Below are 18,312 nucleotides of genomic sequence, written 5' to 3' on the forward strand. Positions count from 1 at the left end.
TGTATTAAGGACCCTTCAAGCCCGGGGGGCATAAGACTTCCCCCAGCACGTTTTAGAATTGGAAACACGAATGGTGACCTCTTTTTTAATGGGATGCCGGCATTCTGTAGGAAATGCAAAAAATACGGCCATTCTAACTGTGACATTACTTGTGTAGCCTGTGGGAGCAAAGACCATAAAACTGAAAATTGTACAACTGGAATTTTTTGTAGCAACTGTGTTTCCAGAGGTCATGCTTTTTCTCATTGTCCTTTTAGGAATACCTCAAAGAGAGCTCAAGCTGGGCAAACAGAGAGACCTTCACCCCCTGAACCAGAAAAGCCCTCACCCCCTGACCAACCCTCGGCTGGTTCGGACAAGCCCGCGGAGGAGAATGAGGGGGAGAGTATGGAAATACCGACCGAGGATGGTGAGCCATGGTGTACTGTTGGAAACTCGAAGCAAAAGAGGGAACGGCGTGGTAACCCACAAACAGAAACCCCTGCGGAGGGACCGAGGGTGGGTGCTACAGGCCAATCCTCACCTTCGAATCCTCCTGGGAATACTCAAGGGCGCGAACAGTCTGGGCCAAAAAAACGCAGGTTGCACGGAGTGGATAGGGCACCTAAGGAAGTACCCCCACCGGAACCCCCGGATGGAAGTGGGAAACCTCAAACGGTGCCTTTACAGGGTGAGGAGGTTGCCAATGTCCCACCCCCTTCAGAAATGGAGGGGGAGATGGAGATGGCTGACTCAGTGATCCTGGAAACTCCTGAAAATAAGTGGTCAACGTCTGAGACGCATGTGCTCGATACGATTCCCCCAGATGGTGCCTCGATAGGGGTCCAAATGGGGGTTCGTGAGCAAAGAGGCAGGCAATACGACCAAGCAGAGTTGGACAGAATGGAACAAGAGTATATCCTGGGAGGTCTACGGTCTGGGACACTAACAGATGAGGAGTCCTCCGTGACGGGCTCTCTGTTGACGATCAATGATCCCTCATCTCCTGGAATAGAAATATAAACCAGCTGAGGTAAGAGTTTGAAAGAATGCTAAATTTCCTTTTTTTCTCTTATGGCAGGGATTAGCGGTTTTTCTCTTAACGCTAGAGGGTTGAAAACTAAGACCAGAAGAGTTGCTCTCTTTGATTTTTTATCCTCTCTAACAGCTACAGTTTTCTTTTTACAGGAATGCTGCATCCCACACAGTTTAAATTATACAGAATATGAGACTGATTGGGCACATGGACCCTCAGTATGGTCAGGATCAAACGGGTCCAGGTCAGCAGGGGTCGCCATTCTTTTTAAAGGGAATGTTTTTATTGACTCTGTTCAAGAGGTTTTACCAGGTAGAATTTTATTAGTAAAAGCTTTTATTGATGGTTTTAAATGGCAATTTTTAAACTTTTATGGAGCCACAGATAAGCAAGAAAGAGCTGATATGTTGAATATGTTACCCTTATTTATTAATGATTCTGTCCCTCTTATTTTATCAGGAGATTTTAATTGCATTTTAGGTGGAGAAAAAAGGTTCTCAAGCTCCACAAGTAGGAATTATGATAAAACGTCTTTTATGTTAAAAAATGTCATACAAGATTTTAATTTAACAGATGTTTTTAAGGAGTGTAATAAAGACTTGCCTGCAGAGGAATGGGTAACCTGGAGCAACGTGAATTGTAGCTCCAGGATTGATTTTATTTTCTGCTCTAAAAATGTATTGCCTTTTAAATGTGAGCTTTTATCTAATGTTTTTTCTGATCACAAACTTTTATCCTTTTATGTGAAATGTAATGATTTTAAGAAAAAAGGAAAAGGTACCTGGAAGTTAAACATTTCCCTTTTAGAAGACCCCCAAGTTTTATCTGATTTTACTGAATTTTATTTACATTTTAAAAGAATAAGAGACCCCCATATCCCTATAAGTAGGTGGTGGGAAAAGATGAAAAAGAACATAAGAGATTTTTTTATGAAGGTTGGGGTCCAGAAAGCTAAAGAGAAAAGAGAATTTTATTGCCAACTCAACACTAGATTGGAGACCTTATATAAATTGAAGAGCCATGAGATTGAAGTAGATAAAGAAATTAGTGACTTAAAAAGTGAAATTCAGCATACCTTAGAACAGAGAGGTAAAGAGTTAATTTTCCATGCAAAGGTCCAACATGTTGAAAATAATGAAACCTGTTCACGATATTTTTTTAAATGTATGGTGAAAAATCGTGTTTTTATTGAATCAATGGAAGGTAAACAAGACATAGAGGGTATTTTAGCTAAAGTGCATGAATTTTATTCCGAGCTTTTTAACACAAAATCTGTTGATGACCATTTTATGAAAAGTACTTTGGATGAAATTACAACTGTTTTAGACCCTGTCTCACAAGATGTTTTATTACAGAGTCTAACTGAAGATGAGATATCTGAGACCATAAGAAGCTTTAAGTCTGGTAAAGTACCGGGGCCTGATGGTATACCCATAGAATTTTATAAGGTTTTTTATGATATTTTACAGGAGGATTTATTTTATGTTTTTAACGAGGTTTTTAATACAAAAACCCTACCGAACTCCTGGAAGAAAGGTGAGGTCTCCCTTATATACAAAAAGGAAGACAAAACGCAACTAAGAAATTGGAGACCTATCACCCTTCTAAATTGTGATTACAAAATAATGGCAAAAATTTGTGCAAATAGACTTAAAAAGGTAATAGGTAACGTAATCCACCCAAACCAAGTGTGTGGCATACCAGGAAGGAGTGTTTGGGAAAATTTGAATCTAATCAAAGATGTAATAGATGACACAAAGTCGAGGGGAAGTAAGCTGGCAGTCCTGTCTCTCGACTTTGAAAAAGCATTTGATAGAGTGTCACACCAATTCCTTTTTAATGTTTTAGCTAAAATGGGTATACCAGAAGGTTTTTTATGCTCTCTCAAAGCATTTTATCATGGTTGCACTAGTAAGGTTTTAGTAAATGGTTTTAAGACAAGTGATGTGTTTTTAAATTCTGGTGTAAAACAAGGTTGCCCTCTGTCCCCCTTGTTATTTATTTGTGCCCTTGAACCCCTACTCAGTGTCTTAAGGAGAGACAAGCAAATCCGAGGCGTCCATTTGCCAGGTGGGGGAGGGCTAGAAGCAAAAGTTACTGGATATATGGATGATGTAGCCATAACATGTAAAGATGACCTGTCTATCCGGAAAACACTACGGCAAGTGGAATACTTCTGTGGTGGATCTGGTTTTAAAGTAAATTTTAACAAAAGCTGTATTTTAAATGTGGGGAATATGATTTTAAATGATGTACCGGTTCCTGAATGTGACTCTGTAAAGATTCTAGGTGTGATTTTTAACGAAACAAACAAAGGTAAAGAAAGCTGGGATCTTGTGGCACAAAAGGTAAATCAAAAACTATGTATGTGGAGGTTGAGGAAATTAACAATGGAAGGGAAGGTACTAGTTATAAAAATGGTAATTGTGCCTTTGTTATTGTACTTAAGTTTGGTGTTTCCCTCCCCCACACATACCTTTACGAAAATAATCAAAGCTTGTTTCACTTTTTTCTGGAGCTCCAAGATGGAGAAATTGAAAAGAGAGTTAGTGGTCAAGCCTAAAGAGAAAGGCGGTAAAGATTTCCCCGATTTTAGAGCTTTTGTTTTAATAAGATTTTTTGTTTTATGTTTTAATGCACTGTCGAAAAATAGTTATTGGTCATATTTCATCCGTTTTAACACAGGTTATTTTATGAAACGTCATGGATGGTTTGAAACAGTTTTAAGTTCCCCATATGCTCTTAATACACCAGAAAGCTATAAGATTTTAGGAACTATTGTAAACACGTATGACTTAAAAGGGAAAAGTGCAGAAGACTTAAGAGATAGCAAGATGATTTTAAATGGTTTCAAACAAAAGGAATCAATTGTACAGATTGGGAATTTTAATGATAATAAATGTACTGACATATGGAAAGTTATTAATGAACCCTATCTTTTTAATTCCCAGAAGGACCTGGCCTGGAGCTGTGTGCATGATTGTCTTCCATGTCGGGCATTCCAACACCGAAGAGGACTCGTGAGAACTGCCAGATGTCCAAGACAAAGATGCCTCGGAGATGAGACTGTTCTACATGTTTTATGGACTTGTCACTTTGCACGACAAACATGGACTACAATATTTCCTTTGCTTCAAAAAATGACAAACATTAAGGATCTTACTTTTGAAACTGTCTTATTTGGTCGTGTGGAGTGCCCCAACGCCAGCAAGAGGATCATCGCATGGAAGACAATCAGTACCATCAAAGAAGCTCTATGGAAGGCCAGGAACATCCTTCTTTTTAAACACGATGTTTTATCTGTGAAAGATGTTTTAGAGTTGGCTTTTAGTGAAATGTATATGTATTATTTATTGGATAAAAAGAGAAATGTAATTTTATCAAAACAATGGCTGGTAAAAGAATGGAACACAGCAATCTAAACACATTGTCTGTATTTTAATGTAATTTTACTGCCTTATTGAACTGAAATCAATTTATGTACGAATGCATTTTAAAATGTAATGATTTTATGTTCATATCTAATGTATTGTAATTAAGTTTTATCCAATAAACGGGTGTACCTATGTTTGGGTACATTCCAAGTCAAAAAAAAAATCTGTTCTTATCAGTTTAATATCTGATACGTCCCCTATCTGGGGACCATATATTAAATGGATTTTTAGAACAGGGAGATGGAAAAAGAGCTTGCTCTGTCCACTCCACGCATTGACCTGGTATTGCAGTATCTCCAGGACCGGTGCACCCCTTCTTTAATGCAGTTTCTAAAATCAGAAAGAATTGAATTCAATGTTTTTTGTTCATTTTGCTTGTTTGTCGGATTTTGGGATGGACTCTTTGGCTTTGCTTTTCTTCTCCTCATTGGATTTTTCATGTTCAAAGTTGCAGAAGCCAGATTACAAGCTCATTTTGGTTCAACTTCAGCAACTGTGCATTGCATTGCCATGTAATGTTATGCAATGCTATCTTTCTAGCTCTCCCTTTTTACTTCCTTTTGGATAAACAGACATATTAGGCAAGCATTTTGGAGCTTTCACCTAAATAACTACAGGTGGTGAGATAAGCTGCACAATATAATTGACCTTTCAGTATATTGTTGCACACACACCATCTATTTAGCAAATGCCCTTGTTATCAACAGCAGCCTTTTAAACTCACCTGAGCTAACAGGTATGTGCGCTGGTTACTCTGCTGCGCTTAAAATTTCTTTTTTGGTTTGCTACAATGCCTTTTCTGAAACGTTGTCTCCTTCTGCTGGAACACTGACTTCTTTCATTTAATGCCTGCAGACTATAAAAGAGAACCCAACCCAAAAAGTTTGGTTGATTAGTCTTTGGCATTCTGTTAAACTGTTGCTTATGGCGGTCTCTGTGAGCTTCTCAGCGACATTCAGCCAGCCAGGTATCCTGCCTGCAGTAGATGGAATGTGGCAATGGAACGCTGGCTGCGCGTGTCATAATAGGCTCTGAGCCTTTATATACCTGTGCACAGCAGCAGCCACCTTCAGTCTGCTGCTGGACAGCCAGCAGCAGCAGCAGCAGGAGAGGTATGTAATCAGGAGCCCTCCTGCTAAGGGTAGACAGCTGCTCGTTCCACCCCACCCCCCGCCTTAATTGGTTCTCCTCCCTTCCAACGGTGTTGAGGCGGGTGGGAACAGCAGGGGGTGAAGGTGCTGTGTTTAAAGAGGTGGAGTTATGCAGATCTAAAACACGTGGATTGCAGCAGCAGCAAGCCGAAAAGTGCAGGCATGTAAGGGATCTAGAGGTTGACAACATGTCTTCTTAACGGGAGTCCAGGAGCTCATCTCCACAAATGGACTTTTCAGGATCCTTGGGTGGCTCCGTAGTTTGAAACCAATTCTGGTTATCGCTTCTCGGCCTTTTGGCTAAGATCAAGTGTAGTATCTGTTCTTATCAGTTTAATATCTGATACGTCCCCTATCTGGGGACCATATATTAAATGGATTTTTAGAACAGGGAGATGGAAGAAGAGCTTGCTCTGTCCACTCCACGCATTGACCTGGTATTGCAGTATCTCCAGGACCGGTGCACCCCTTCTTTAATGCAGTTTCTAAAATCAGAAAGAATTGAATTCAATGTTTTTTGTTCATTTTGCTTGTTTGTCGGATTTTGGGATGGACTCTTTGGCTTTGCTTTTCTTCTCCTCATTGGATTTTTCATGTTCAAAGTTGCAGAAGCCAGATTACAAGCTCATTTTGGTTCAACTTCAGCAACTGTGCATTGCATTGCCATGTAATGTGATGCAATGCTATCTTTCTAGCTCTCCCTTTTTACTTCCTTTTGGATAAACAGACATATTAGGCAAGCATTTTGGAGCTTTCACCTAAATAACTACAGGTGGTGAGATAAGCTGCACAATATAATTGACCTTTCAGTATATTGTTGCACACACACCATCTATTTAGCAAATGCCCTTGTTATCAACAGCAGCCTTTTAAACTCACCTGAGCTAACAGGTATGTGCGCTGGTTACTCTGCTGCGCTTAAAATTTCTTTTTTGGTTTGCTACAATGCCTTTTCTGAAACGTTGTCTCCTTCTGCTGGAACACTGACTTCTTTCATTTAATGCCTGCAGACTATAAAAGAGAACCCAACCCAAAAAGTTTGGTTGATTAGTCTGTGGCATTCTGTTAAACTGTTGCTTATGGCGGTCTCTGTGAGCTTCTCAGCGACATTCAGCCAGCCAGGTATCCTGCCTGCAGTAGATGGAATGTGGCAATGGAACGCTGGCTGCGCGTGTCATAATAGGCTCTGAGCCTTTATATACCTGTGCACAGCAGCAGCCACCTTCAGTCTGCTGCTGGACAGCCAGCAGCAGCAGCAGCAGGAGAGGTATGTAATCAGGAGCCCTCCTGCTAAGGGTAGACAGCTGCTCGTTCCACCCCACCCCCCGCCTTAATTGGTTCTCCTCCCTTCCAACGGTGTTGAGGCGGGTGGGAACAGCAGGGGGTGAAGGTGCTGTGTTTAAAGAGGTGGAGTTATGCAGATCTAAAACGCGTGGATTGCAGCAGCAGCAAGCCGAAAAGTGCAGGCATGTAAGGGATCTAGAGGTTGACAACATGTCTTCTTAACGGGAGTCCAGGAGCTCATCTCCACAAATGGACTTTTCAGGATCCTTGGGTGGCTCCGTAGTTTGAAACCAATTCTGGTTATCGCTTCTCGGCCTTTTGGCTAAGATCAAGTGTAGTATCTGTTCTTATCAGTTTAATATCTGATACGTCCCCTATCTGGGGACCATATATTAAATGGATTTTTAGAACAGGGAGATGGAAAAAGAGCTTGCTCTGTCCACTCCACGCATTGACCTGGTATTGCAGTATCTCCAGGACCGGTGCACCCCTTCTTTAATGCAGTTTCTAAAATCAGAAAGAATTGAATTCAATGTTTTTTGTTCATTTTGCTTGTTTGTCGGATTTTGGGATGGACTCTTTGGCTTTGCTTTTCTTCTCCTCATTGGATTTTTCATGTTCAAAGTTGCAGAAGCCAGATTACAAGCTCATTTTGGTTCAACTTCAGCAACTGTGCATTGCATTGCCATGTAATGTGATGCAATGCTATCTTTCTAGCTCTCCCTTTTTACTTCCTTTTGGATAAACAGACATATTAGGCAAGCATTTTGGAGCTTTCACCTAAATAACTACAGGTGGTGAGATAAGCTGCACAATATAATTGACCTTTCAGTATATTGTTGCACACACACCATCTATTTAGCAAATGCCCTTGTTATCAACAGCAGCCTTTTAAACTCACCTGAGCTAACAGGTATGTGCGCTGGTTACTCTGCTGCGCTTAAAATTTCTTTTTTGGTTTGCTACAATGCCTTTTCTGAAACGTTGTCTCCTTCTGCTGGAACACTGACTTCTTTCATTTAATGCCTGCAGACTATAAAAGAGAACCCAACCCAAAAAGTTTGGTTGATTAGTCTGTGGCATTCTGTTAAACTGTTGCTTATGGCGGTCTCTGTGAGCTTCTCAGCGACATTCAGCCAGCCAGGTATCCTGCCTGCAGTAGATGGAATGTGGCAATGGAACGCTGGCTGCGCGTGTCATAATAGGCTCTGAGCCTTTATATACCTGTGCACAGCAGCAGCCACCTTCAGTCTGCTGCTGGACAGCCAGCAGCAGCAGCAGCAGGAGAGGTATGTAATCAGGAGCCCTCCTGCTAAGGGTAGACAGCTGCTCGTTCCACCCCACCCCCCGCCTTAATTGGTTCTCCTCCCTTCCAACGGTGTTGAGGCGGGTGGGAACAGCAGGGGGTGAAGGTGCTGTGTTTAAAGAGGTGGAGTTATGCAGATCTAAAACGCGTGGATTGCAGCAGCAGCAAGCCGAAAAGTGCAGGCATGTAAGGGATCTAGAGGTTGACAACATGTCTTCTTAACGGGAGTCCAGGAGCTCATCTCCACAAATGGACTTTTCAGGATCCTTGGGTGGCTCCGTAGTTTGAAACCAATTCTGGTTATCGCTTCTCGGCCTTTTGGCTAAGATCAAGTGTAGTATCTTTCGAAAAGGCGGTTTTGGATGTTGGCCGCCCTAGTAGATTGATACATTATGCACACTGGGGTTTAGGCGCTTGTTAGTACGCCAGGTGGCTAATATAGTCATCTGGTGGAAAGCATGGCCCCCCAGGATCGACGCCATTGGGCCGGGGAAGATCGAAAGCCCGAAGTGTGAAGTGCCCCAGGAGTGGTGACCCTGGGGTGCCTTAACTCACTGGGATTGGGAACCCCACTTGAGTTTATGGCACATTTGCACAAGCACTTCAAATTTTCTTTCTTTGCACACACCCTTATTCCGGGCCTTCTGGCCTTAGGATGGGGAATTTTTCAATTCCCGGTTGAAGGTCCGGGCAGTATTATACTGTGAAACCTTCACTATTTATTTAATTTCTTTGTCACTGTGTGTCCACTTATTCACGTGTGTCACGTCCTACTAGGATTTTGTCGGGATGCGGTTCCCTTACGGGTTCCTCTCTTGGCAGGTCTAGGGGGGGAGTGTGTGGCCATCAGGTTTCGCTCCCCCCTGAACCCCCCTGGCTCTCCTCTTTCGGGAGGAGAGCGTTGTTGGCTCCCCTCTTCCGGGAGGGGAGCACAGTCTTTGGCTCCCAGTGCCTTGCTCGGGTGAGAACTCGGGCAGGTGCTGGGGGTAAGATTGGGTCGCCTCTGGCTTCGGCTGGAGGTGGCTTTTTGTCCCTGTTCCTCGCTGTGGCCTTTTGGCTCGGAGGGACGGGGAATGGTTTGGGGGACCCTTCTCCTTTTGGAGAGGGTTTCAAGAAGACCAGCATCCTAGTGCACTTTTTTTGTGGCACTTGTCACTTTTTTAAGCGCACTCGGGTTTTGTACACGAATTCGGGCTTTCGATATAAAAAAAAAAATCTGTTCTTATCAGTTTAATATCTGATACGTCCCCTATCTGGGGACCATATATTAAATGGATTTTTAGAACAGGGAGATGGAAAAAGAGCTTGCTCTGTCCACTCCACGCATTGACCTGGTATTGCAGTATCTCCAGGACCGGTGCACCCCTTCTTTAATGCAGTTTCTAAAATCAGAAAGAATTGAATTCAATGTTTTTTGTTCATTTTGCTTGTTTGTCGGATTTTGGGATGGACTCTTTGGCTTTGCTTTTCTTCTCCTCATTGGATTTTTCATGTTCAAAGTTGCAGAAGCCAGATTACAAGCTCATTTTGGTTCAACTTCAGCAACTGTGCATTGCATTGTCATGTAATGTGATGCAATGCTATCTTTCTAGCTCTCCCTTTTTACTTCCTTTTGGATAAACAGACATATTAGGCAAGCATTTTGGAGCTTTCACCTAAATAACTACAGGTGGTGAGATAAGCTGCACAATATAATTGACCTTTCAGTATATTGTTGCACACACACCATCTATTTAGCAAATGCCCTTGTTATCAACAGCAGCCTTTTAAACTCACCTGAGCTAACAGGTATGTGCGCTGGTTACTCTGCTGCGCTTAAAATTTCTTTTTTGGTTTGCTACAATGCCTTTTCTGAAACGTTGTCTCCTTCTGCTGGAACACTGACTTCTTTCATTTAATGCCTGCAGACTATAAAAGAGAACCCAACCCAAAAAGTTTGGTTGATTAGTCTGTGGCATTCTGTTAAACTGTTGCTTATGGCGGTCTCTGTGAGCTTCTCAGCGACATTCAGCCAGCCAGGTATCCTGCCTGCAGTAGATGGAATGTGGCAATGGAACGCTGGCTGCGCGTGTCATAATAGGCTCTGAGCCTTTATATACCTGTGCACAGCAGCAGCCACCTTCAGTCTGCTGCTGGACAGCCAGCAGCAGCAGCAGCAGCAGGAGAGGTATGTAATCAGGAGCCCTCCTGCTAAGGGTAGACAGCTGCTCGTTCCACCCCACCCCCCGCCTTAATTGGTTCTCCTCCCTTCCAACGGTGTTGAGGCGGGTGGGAACAGCAGGGGGTGAAGGTGCTGTGTTTAAAGAGGTGGAGTTATGCAGATCTAAAACGCGTGGATTGCAGCAGCAGCAAGCCGAAAAGTGCAGGCATGTAAGGGATCTAGAGGTTGACAACATGTCTTCTTAACGGGAGTCCAGGAGCTCATCTCCACAAATGGACTTTTCAGGATCCTTGGGTGGCTCCGTAGTTTGAAACCAATTCTGGTTATCGCTTCTCGGCCTTTTGGCTAAGATCAAGTGTAGTATCTTTCGAAAAGGCGGTTTTGGATGTTGGCCGCCCTAGTAGATTGATACATTATGCACACTGGGGTTTAGGCGCTTGTTAGTACGCCAGGTGGCTAATATAGTCATCTGGTGGAAAGCATGGCCCCCCAGGATCGACGCCATTGGGCCGGGGAAGATCGAAAGCCCGAAGTGTGAAGTGCCCCAGGAGTGGTGACCCTGGGGTGCCTTAACTCACTGGGATTGGGAACCCCACTTGAGTTTATGGCACATTTGCACAAGCACTTCAAATTTTCTTTCTTTGCACACACCCTTATTCCGGGCCTTCTGGCCTTAGGATGGGGAATTTTTCAATTCCCGGTTGAAGGTCCGGGCAGTATTATACTGTGAAACCTTCACTATTTATTTAATTTCTTTGTCACTGTGTGTCCACTTATTCACGTGTGTCACGTCCTACTAGGATTTTGTCGGGATGCGGTTCCCTTACGGGTTCCTCTCTTGGCAGGTCTAGGGGGGGAGTGTGTGGCCATCAGGTTCCGCTCCCCCCTGAACCCCCCTGGCTCTCCTCTTTCGGGAGGAGAGCGTTGTTGGCTCCCCTCTTCCGGGAGGGGAGCACAGTCTTTGGCTCCCAGTGCCTTGCTCGGGTGAGAACTCGGGCAGGTGCTGGGGGTAAGATTGGGTCGCCTCTGGCTTCGGCTGGAGGTGGCTTTTTGTCCCTGTTCCTCGCTGTGGCCTTTTGGCTCGGAGGGACGGGGAATGGTTTGGGGGACCCTTCTCCTTTTGGAGAGGGTTTCAAGAAGACCAGCATCCTAGTGCACTTTTTTTGTGGCACTTGTCACTTTTTTAAGCGCACTCGGGTTTTGTACACGAATTCGGGCTTTCGATATAAAAAAAAAAATCTGTTCTTATCAGTTTAATATCTGATACGTCCCCTATCTGGGGACCATATATTAAATGGATTTTTAGAACAGGGAGATGGAAAAAGAGCTTGCTCTGTCCACTCCACGCATTGACCTGGTATTGCAGTATCTCCAGGACCGGTGCACCCCTTCTTTAATGCAGTTTCTAAAATCAGAAAGAATTGAATTCAATGTTTTTTGTTCATTTTGCTTGTTTGTCGGATTTTGGGATGGACTCTTTGGCTTTGCTTTTCTTCTCCTCATTGGATTTTTCATGTTCAAAGTTGCAGAAGCCAGATTACAAGCTCATTTTGGTTCAACTTCAGCAACTGTGCATTGCATTGCCATGTAATGTGATGCAATGCTATCTTTCTAGCTCTCCCTTTTTACTTCCTTTTGGATAAACAGACATATTAGGCAAGCATTTTGGAGCTTTCACCTAAATAACTACAGGTGGTGAGATAAGCTGCACAATATAATTGACCTTTCAGTATATTGTTGCACACACACCATCTATTTAGCAAATGCCCTTGTTATCAACAGCAGCCTTTTAAACTCACCTGAGCTAACAGGTATGTGCGCTGGTTACTCTGCTGCGCTTAAAATTTCTTTTTTGGTTTGCTACAATGCCTTTTCTGAAACGTTGTCTCCTTCTGCTGGAACACTGACTTCTTTCATTTAATGCCTGCAGACTATAAAAGAGAACCCAACCCAAAAAGTTTGGTTGATTAGTCTGTGGCATTCTGTTAAACTGTTGCTTATGGCGGTCTCTGTGAGCTTCTCAGCGACATTCAGCCAGCCAGGTATCCTGCCTGCAGTAGATGGAATGTGGCAATGGAACGCTGGCTGCGCGTGTCATAATAGGCTCTGAGCCTTTATATACCTGTGCACAGCAGCAGCCACCTTCAGTCTGCTGCTGGACAGCCAGCAGCAGCAGCAGCAGGAGAGGTATGTAATCAGGAGCCCTCCTGCTAAGGGTAGACAGCTGCTCGTTCCACCCCACCCCCCGCCTTAATTGGTTCTCCTCCCTTCCAACGGTGTTGAGGCGGGTGGGAACAGCAGGGGGTGAAGGTGCTGTGTTTAAAGAGGTGGAGTTATGCAGATCTAAAACGCGTGGATTGCAGCAGCAGCAAGCCGAAAAGTGCAGGCATGTAAGGGATCTAGAGGTTGACAACATGTCTTCTTAACGGGAGTCCAGGAGCTCATCTCCACAAATGGACTTTTCAGGATCCTTGGGTGGCTCCGTAGTTTGAAACCAATTCTGGTTATCGCTTCTCGGCCTTTTGGCTAAGATCAAGTGTAGTATCTGTTCTTATCAGTTTAATATCTGATACGTCCCCTATCTGGGGACCATATATTAAATGGATTTTTAGAACAGGGAGATGGAAAAAGAGCTTGCTCTGTCCACTCCACGCATTGACCTGGTATTGCAGTATCTCCAGGACCGGTGCACCCCTTCTTTAATGCAGTTTCTAAAATCAGAAAGAATTGAATTCAATGTTTTTTGTTCATTTTGCTTGTTTGTCGGATTTTGGGATGGACTCTTTGGCTTTGCTTTTCTTCTCCTCATTGGATTTTTCATGTTCAAAGTTGCAGAAGCCAGATTACAAGCTCATTTTGGTTCAACTTCAGCAACTGTGCATTGCATTGCCATGTAATGTGATGCAATGCTATCTTTCTAGCTCTCCCTTTTTACTTCCTTTTGGATAAACAGACATATTAGGCAAGCATTTTGGAGCTTTCACCTAAATAACTACAGGTGGTGAGATAAGCTGCACAATATAATTGACCTTTCAGTATATTGTTGCACACACACCATCTATTTAGCAAATGCCCTTGTTATCAACAGCAGCCTTTTAAACTCACCTGAGCTAACAGGTATGTGCGCTGGTTACTCTGCTGCGCTTAAAATTTCTTTTTTGGTTTGCTACAATGCCTTTTCTGAAACGTTGTCTCCTTCTGCTGGAACACTGACTTCTTTCATTTAATGCCTGCAGACTATAAAAGAGAACCCAACCCAAAAAGTTTGGTTGATTAGTCTGTGGCATTCTGTTAAACTGTTGCTTATGGCGGTCTCTGTGAGCTTCTCAGCGACATTCAGCCAGCCAGGTATCCTGCCTGCAGTAGATGGAATGTGGCAATGGAACGCTGGCTGCGCGTGTCATAATAGGCTCTGAGCCTTTATATACCTGTGCACAGCAGCAGCCACCTTCAGTCTGCTGCTGGACAGCCAGCAGCAGCAGCAGCAGCAGGAGAGGTATGTAATCAGGAGCCCTCCTGCTAAGGGTAGACAGCTGCTCGTTCCACCCCACCCCCCGCCTTAATTGGTTCTCCTCCCTTCCAACGGTGTTGAGGCGGGTGGGAACAGCAGGGGGTGAAGGTGCTGTGTTTAAAGAGGTGGAGTTATGCAGATCTAAAACGCGTGGATTGCAGCAGCAGCAAGCCGAAAAGTGCAGGCATGTAAGGGATCTAGAGGTTGACAACATGTCTTCTTAACGGGAGTCCAGGAGCTCATCTCCACAAATGGACTTTTCAGGATCCTTGGGTGGCTCCGTAGTTTGAAACCAATTCTGGTTATCGCTTCTCGGCCTTTTGGCTAAGATCAAGTGTAGTATCTTTCGAAAAGGCGGTTTTGGATGTTGGCCGCCCTAGTAGATTGATACATTATGCACACTGGGGTTTAGGCGCTTGTTAGTACGCCAGGTGGCTAATATAGTCATCTGGTGGAAAGCATGGCCCCCAAGGATCGACGCCATTGGGCCGGGGAAGATCGAAAGCCCGAAGTGTGAAGTGCCCCAGGAGTGGTGACCCTGGGGTGCCTTAACTCACTGGGATTGGGAACCCCACTTGAGTTTATGGCACATTTGCACAAGCACTTCAAATTTTCTTTCTTTGCACACACCCTTATTCCGGGCCTTCTGGCCTTAGGATGGGGAATTTTTCAATTCCCGGTTGAAGGTCCGGGCAGTATTATACTGTGAAACCTTCACTATTTATTTAATTTCTTTGTCACTGTGTGTCCACTTATTCACGTGTGTCACGTCCTACTAGGATTTTGTCGGGATGCGGTTCCCTTACGGGTTCCTCTCTTGGCAGGTCTAGGGGGGGAGTGTGTGGCCATCAGGTTCCGCTCCCCCCTGAACCCCCCTGGCTCTCCTCTTTCGGGAGGAGAGCGTTGTTGGCTCCCCTCTTCCGGGAGGGGAGCACAGTCTTTGGCTCCCAGTGCCTTGCTCGGGTGAGAACTCGGGCAGGTGCTGGGGGTAAGATTGGGTCGCCTCTGGCTTCGGCTGGAGGTGGCTTTTTGTCCCTGTTCCTCGCTGTGGCCTTTTGGCTCGGAGGGACGGGGAATGGTTTGGGGGACCCTTCTCCTTTTGGAGAGGGTTTCAAGAAGACCAGCATCCTAGTGCACTTTTTTTGTGGCACTTGTCACTTTTTTAAGCGCACTCGGGTTTTGTACACGAATTCGGGCTTTCGATATAAAAAAAAAAATCTGTTCTTATCAGTTTAATATCTGATACGTCCCCTATCTGGGGACCATATATTAAATGGATTTTTAGAACAGGGAGATGGAAAAAGAGCTTGCTCTGTCCACTCCACGCATTGACCTGGTATTGCAGTATCTCCAGGACCGGTGCACCCCTTCTTTAATGCAGTTTCTAAAATCAGAAAGAATTGAATTCAATGTTTTTTGTTCATTTTGCTTGTTTGTCGGATTTTGGGATGGACTCTTTGGCTTTGCTTTTCTTCTCCTCATTGGATTTTTCATGTTCAAAGTTGCAGAAGCCAGATTACAAGCTCATTTTGGTTCAACTTCAGCAACTGTGCATTGCATTGCCATGTAATGTGATGCAATGCTATCTTTCTAGCTCTCCCTTTTTACTTCCTTTTGGATAAACAGACATATTAGGCAAGCATTTTGGAGCTTTCACCTAAATAACTACAGGTGGTGAGATAAGCTGCACAATATAATTGACCTTTCAGTATATTGTTGCACACACACCATCTATTTAGCAAATGCCCTTGTTATCAACAGCAGCCTTTTAAACTCACCTGAGCTAACAGGTATGTGCGCTGGTTACTCTGCTGCGCTTAAAATTTCTTTTTTGGTTTGCTACAATGCCTTTTCTGAAACGTTGTCTCCTTCTGCTGGAACACTGACTTCTTTCATTTAATGCCTGCAGACTATAAAAGAGAACCCAACCCAAAAAGTTTGGTTGATTAGTCTGTGGCATTCTGTTAAACTGTTGCTTATGGCGGTCTCTGTGAGCTTCTCAGCGACATTCAGCCAGCCAGGTATCCTGCCTGCAGTAGATGGAATGTGGCAATGGAACGCTGGCTGCGCGTGTCATAATAGGCTCTGAGCCTTTATATACCTGTGCACAGCAGCAGCCACCTTCAGTCTGCTGCTGGACAGCCAGCAGCAGCAGCAGCAGCAGGAGAGGTATGTAATCAGGAGCCCTCCTGCTAAGGGTAGACAGCTGCTCGTTCCACCCCACCCCCCGCCTTAATTGGTTCTCCTCCCTTCCAACGGTGTTGAGGCGGGTGGGAACAGCAGGGGGTGAAGGTGCTGTGTTTAAAGAGGTGGAGTTATGCAGATCTAAAACGCGTGGATTGCAGCAGCAGCAAGCCGAAAAGTGCAGGCATGTAAGGGATCTAGAGGTTGACAACATGTCTTCTTAACGGGAGTCCAGGAGCTCATCTCCACAAATGGACTTTTCAGGATCCTTGGGTGGCTCCGTAGTTTGAAACCAATTCTGGTTATCGCTTCTCGGCCTTTTGGCTAAGATCAAGTGTAGTATCTGTTCTTATCAGTTTAATATCTGATACGTCCCCTATCTGGGGACCATATATTAAATGGATTTTTAGAACAGGGAGATGGAAAAAGAGCTTGCTCTGTCCACTCCACGCATTGACCTGGTATTGCAGTATCTCCAGGACCGGTGCACCCCTTCTTTAATGCAGTTTCTAAAATCAGAAAGAATTGAATTCAATGTTTTTTGTTCATTTTGCTTGTTTGTCGGATTTTGGGATGGACTCTTTGGCTTTGCTTTTCTTCTCCTCATTGGATTTTTCATGTTCAAAGTTGCAGAAGCCAGATTACAAGCTCATTTTGGTTCAACTTCAGCAACTGTGCATTGCATTGCCATGTAATGTGATGCAATGCTATCTTTCTAGCTCTCCCTTTTTACTTCCTTTTGGATAAACAGACATATTAGGCAAGCATTTTGGAGCTTTCACCTAAATAACTACAGGTGGTGAGATAAGCTGCACAATATAATTGACCTTTCAGTATATTGTTGCACACACACCATCTATTTAGCAAATGCCCTTGTTATCAACAGCAGCCTTTTAAACTCACCTGAGCTAACAGGTATGTGCGCTGGTTACTCTGCTGCGCTTAAAATTTCTTTTTTGGTTTGCTACAATGCCTTTTCTGAAACGTTGTCTCCTTCTGCTGGAACACTGACTTCTTTCATTTAATGCCTGCAGACTATAAAAGAGAACCCAACCCAAAAAGTTTGGTTGATTAGTCTGTGGCATTCTGTTAAACTGTTGCTTATGGCGGTCTCTGTGAGCTTCTCAGCGACATTCAGCCAGCCAGGTATCCTGCCTGCAGTAGATGGAATGTGGCAATGGAACGCTGGCTGCGCGTGTCATAATAGGCTCTGAGCCTTTATATACCTGTGCACAGCAGCAGCCACCTTCAGTCTGCTGCTGGACAGCCAGCAGCAGCAGCAGCAGGAGAGGTATGTAATCAGGAGCCCTCCTGCTAAGGGTAGACAGCTGCTCGTTCCACCCCACCCCCCGCCTTAATTGGTTCTCCTCCCTTCCAACGGTGTTGAGGCGGGTGGGAACAGCAGGGGGTGAAGGTGCTGTGTTTAAAGAGGTGGAGTTATGCAGATCTAAAACGCGTGGATTGCAGCAGCAGCAAGCCGAAAAGTGCAGGCATGTAAGGGATCTAGAGGTTGACAACATGTCTTCTTAACGGGAGTCCAGGAGCTCATCTCCACAAATGGACTTTTCAGGATCCTTGGGTGGCTCCGTAGTTTGAAACCAATTCTGGTTATCGCTTCTCGGCCTTTTGGCTAAGATCAAGTGTAGTATCTGTTCTTATCAGTTTAATATCTGATACGTCCCCTATCTGGGGACCATATATTAAATGGATTTTTAGAACAGGGAGATGGAAAAAGAGCTTGCTCTGTCCACTCCACGCATTGACCTGGTATTGCAGTATCTCCAGGACCGGTGCACCCCTTCTTTAATGCAGTTTCTAAAATCAGAAAGAATTGAATTCAATGTTTTTTGTTCATTTTGCTTGTTTGTCGGATTTTGGGATGGACTCTTTGGCTTTGCTTTTCTTCTCCTCATTGGATTTTTCATGTTCAAAGTTGCAGAAGCCAGATTACAAGCTCATTTTGGTTCAACTTCAGCAACTGTGCATTGCATTGCCATGTAATGTGATGCAATGCTATCTTTCTAGCTCTCCCTTTTTACTTCCTTTTGGATAAACAGACATATTAGGCAAGCATTTTGGAGCTTTCACCTAAATAACTACAGGTGGTGAGATAAGCTGCACAATATAATTGACCTTTCAGTATATTGTTGCACACACACCATCTATTTAGCAAATGCCCTTGTTATCAACAGCAGCCTTTTAAACTCACCTGAGCTAACAGGTATGTGCGCTGGTTACTCTGCTGCGCTTAAAATTTCTTTTTTGG

General features: G+C 44.1%; 9 non-coding genes and 3 pseudogenes across 9 annotated transcripts; all 12 read left to right on the top strand.

The window, feature by feature from the left end:
• The first annotated feature begins 4,576 nt into the window (after positions 1 to 4,576).
• Positions 4,577 to 4,765, top strand: LOC141183304 (U2 spliceosomal RNA). The gene has a single exon (XR_012258292.1). It is a non-coding gene; the product is annotated as a U2 spliceosomal RNA (small nuclear RNA).
• A 1,115-nt stretch (positions 4,766 to 5,880) lies between these two features.
• LOC141183133 (U2 spliceosomal RNA) lies at positions 5,881 to 6,071 on the top strand. The gene has a single exon (XR_012258139.1). It is a non-coding gene; the product is annotated as a U2 spliceosomal RNA (small nuclear RNA).
• A 1,115-nt stretch (positions 6,072 to 7,186) lies between these two features.
• LOC141183891 (U2 spliceosomal RNA) lies at positions 7,187 to 7,377 on the top strand. Its single transcript, XR_012258701.1, has one exon. It is a non-coding gene; the product is annotated as a U2 spliceosomal RNA (small nuclear RNA).
• A 1,115-nt stretch (positions 7,378 to 8,492) lies between these two features.
• LOC141183563 (U2 spliceosomal RNA) lies at positions 8,493 to 8,584 on the top strand (annotated as a pseudogene).
• A 789-nt stretch (positions 8,585 to 9,373) lies between these two features.
• On the top strand, positions 9,374 to 9,558 carry LOC141183379 (U2 spliceosomal RNA). The gene has a single exon (XR_012258349.1). It is a non-coding gene; the product is annotated as a U2 spliceosomal RNA (small nuclear RNA).
• A 1,118-nt stretch (positions 9,559 to 10,676) lies between these two features.
• Positions 10,677 to 10,768, top strand: LOC141183564 (U2 spliceosomal RNA; annotated as a pseudogene).
• A 789-nt stretch (positions 10,769 to 11,557) lies between these two features.
• Positions 11,558 to 11,742, top strand: LOC141183380 (U2 spliceosomal RNA). Its single transcript, XR_012258350.1, has one exon. It is a non-coding gene; the product is annotated as a U2 spliceosomal RNA (small nuclear RNA).
• Positions 11,743 to 12,857: 1,115 nt separating this feature from the next.
• Positions 12,858 to 13,048, top strand: LOC141183893 (U2 spliceosomal RNA). Its single transcript, XR_012258702.1, has one exon. It is a non-coding gene; the product is annotated as a U2 spliceosomal RNA (small nuclear RNA).
• A 1,118-nt stretch (positions 13,049 to 14,166) lies between these two features.
• LOC141183565 (U2 spliceosomal RNA) lies at positions 14,167 to 14,258 on the top strand (annotated as a pseudogene).
• Positions 14,259 to 15,047: 789 nt separating this feature from the next.
• Positions 15,048 to 15,232, top strand: LOC141183382 (U2 spliceosomal RNA). Its single transcript, XR_012258352.1, has one exon. It is a non-coding gene; the product is annotated as a U2 spliceosomal RNA (small nuclear RNA).
• Positions 15,233 to 16,350: 1,118 nt separating this feature from the next.
• On the top strand, positions 16,351 to 16,541 carry LOC141183895 (U2 spliceosomal RNA). Its single transcript, XR_012258704.1, has one exon. It is a non-coding gene; the product is annotated as a U2 spliceosomal RNA (small nuclear RNA).
• A 1,115-nt stretch (positions 16,542 to 17,656) lies between these two features.
• Positions 17,657 to 17,847, top strand: LOC141183896 (U2 spliceosomal RNA). The gene has a single exon (XR_012258705.1). It is a non-coding gene; the product is annotated as a U2 spliceosomal RNA (small nuclear RNA).
• The last annotated feature ends 465 nt before the right edge of the window (positions 17,848 to 18,312 follow it).

This window comes from Phyllobates terribilis, unplaced genomic scaffold, assembly GCF_046119375.1.
Source record: "Phyllobates terribilis strain yellow unplaced genomic scaffold, ASM4611937v1 Scaffold_38__1_contigs__length_12584779, whole genome shotgun sequence".
Classification (NCBI taxonomy): Eukaryota; Metazoa; Chordata; class Amphibia; order Anura; family Dendrobatidae; genus Phyllobates; species Phyllobates terribilis.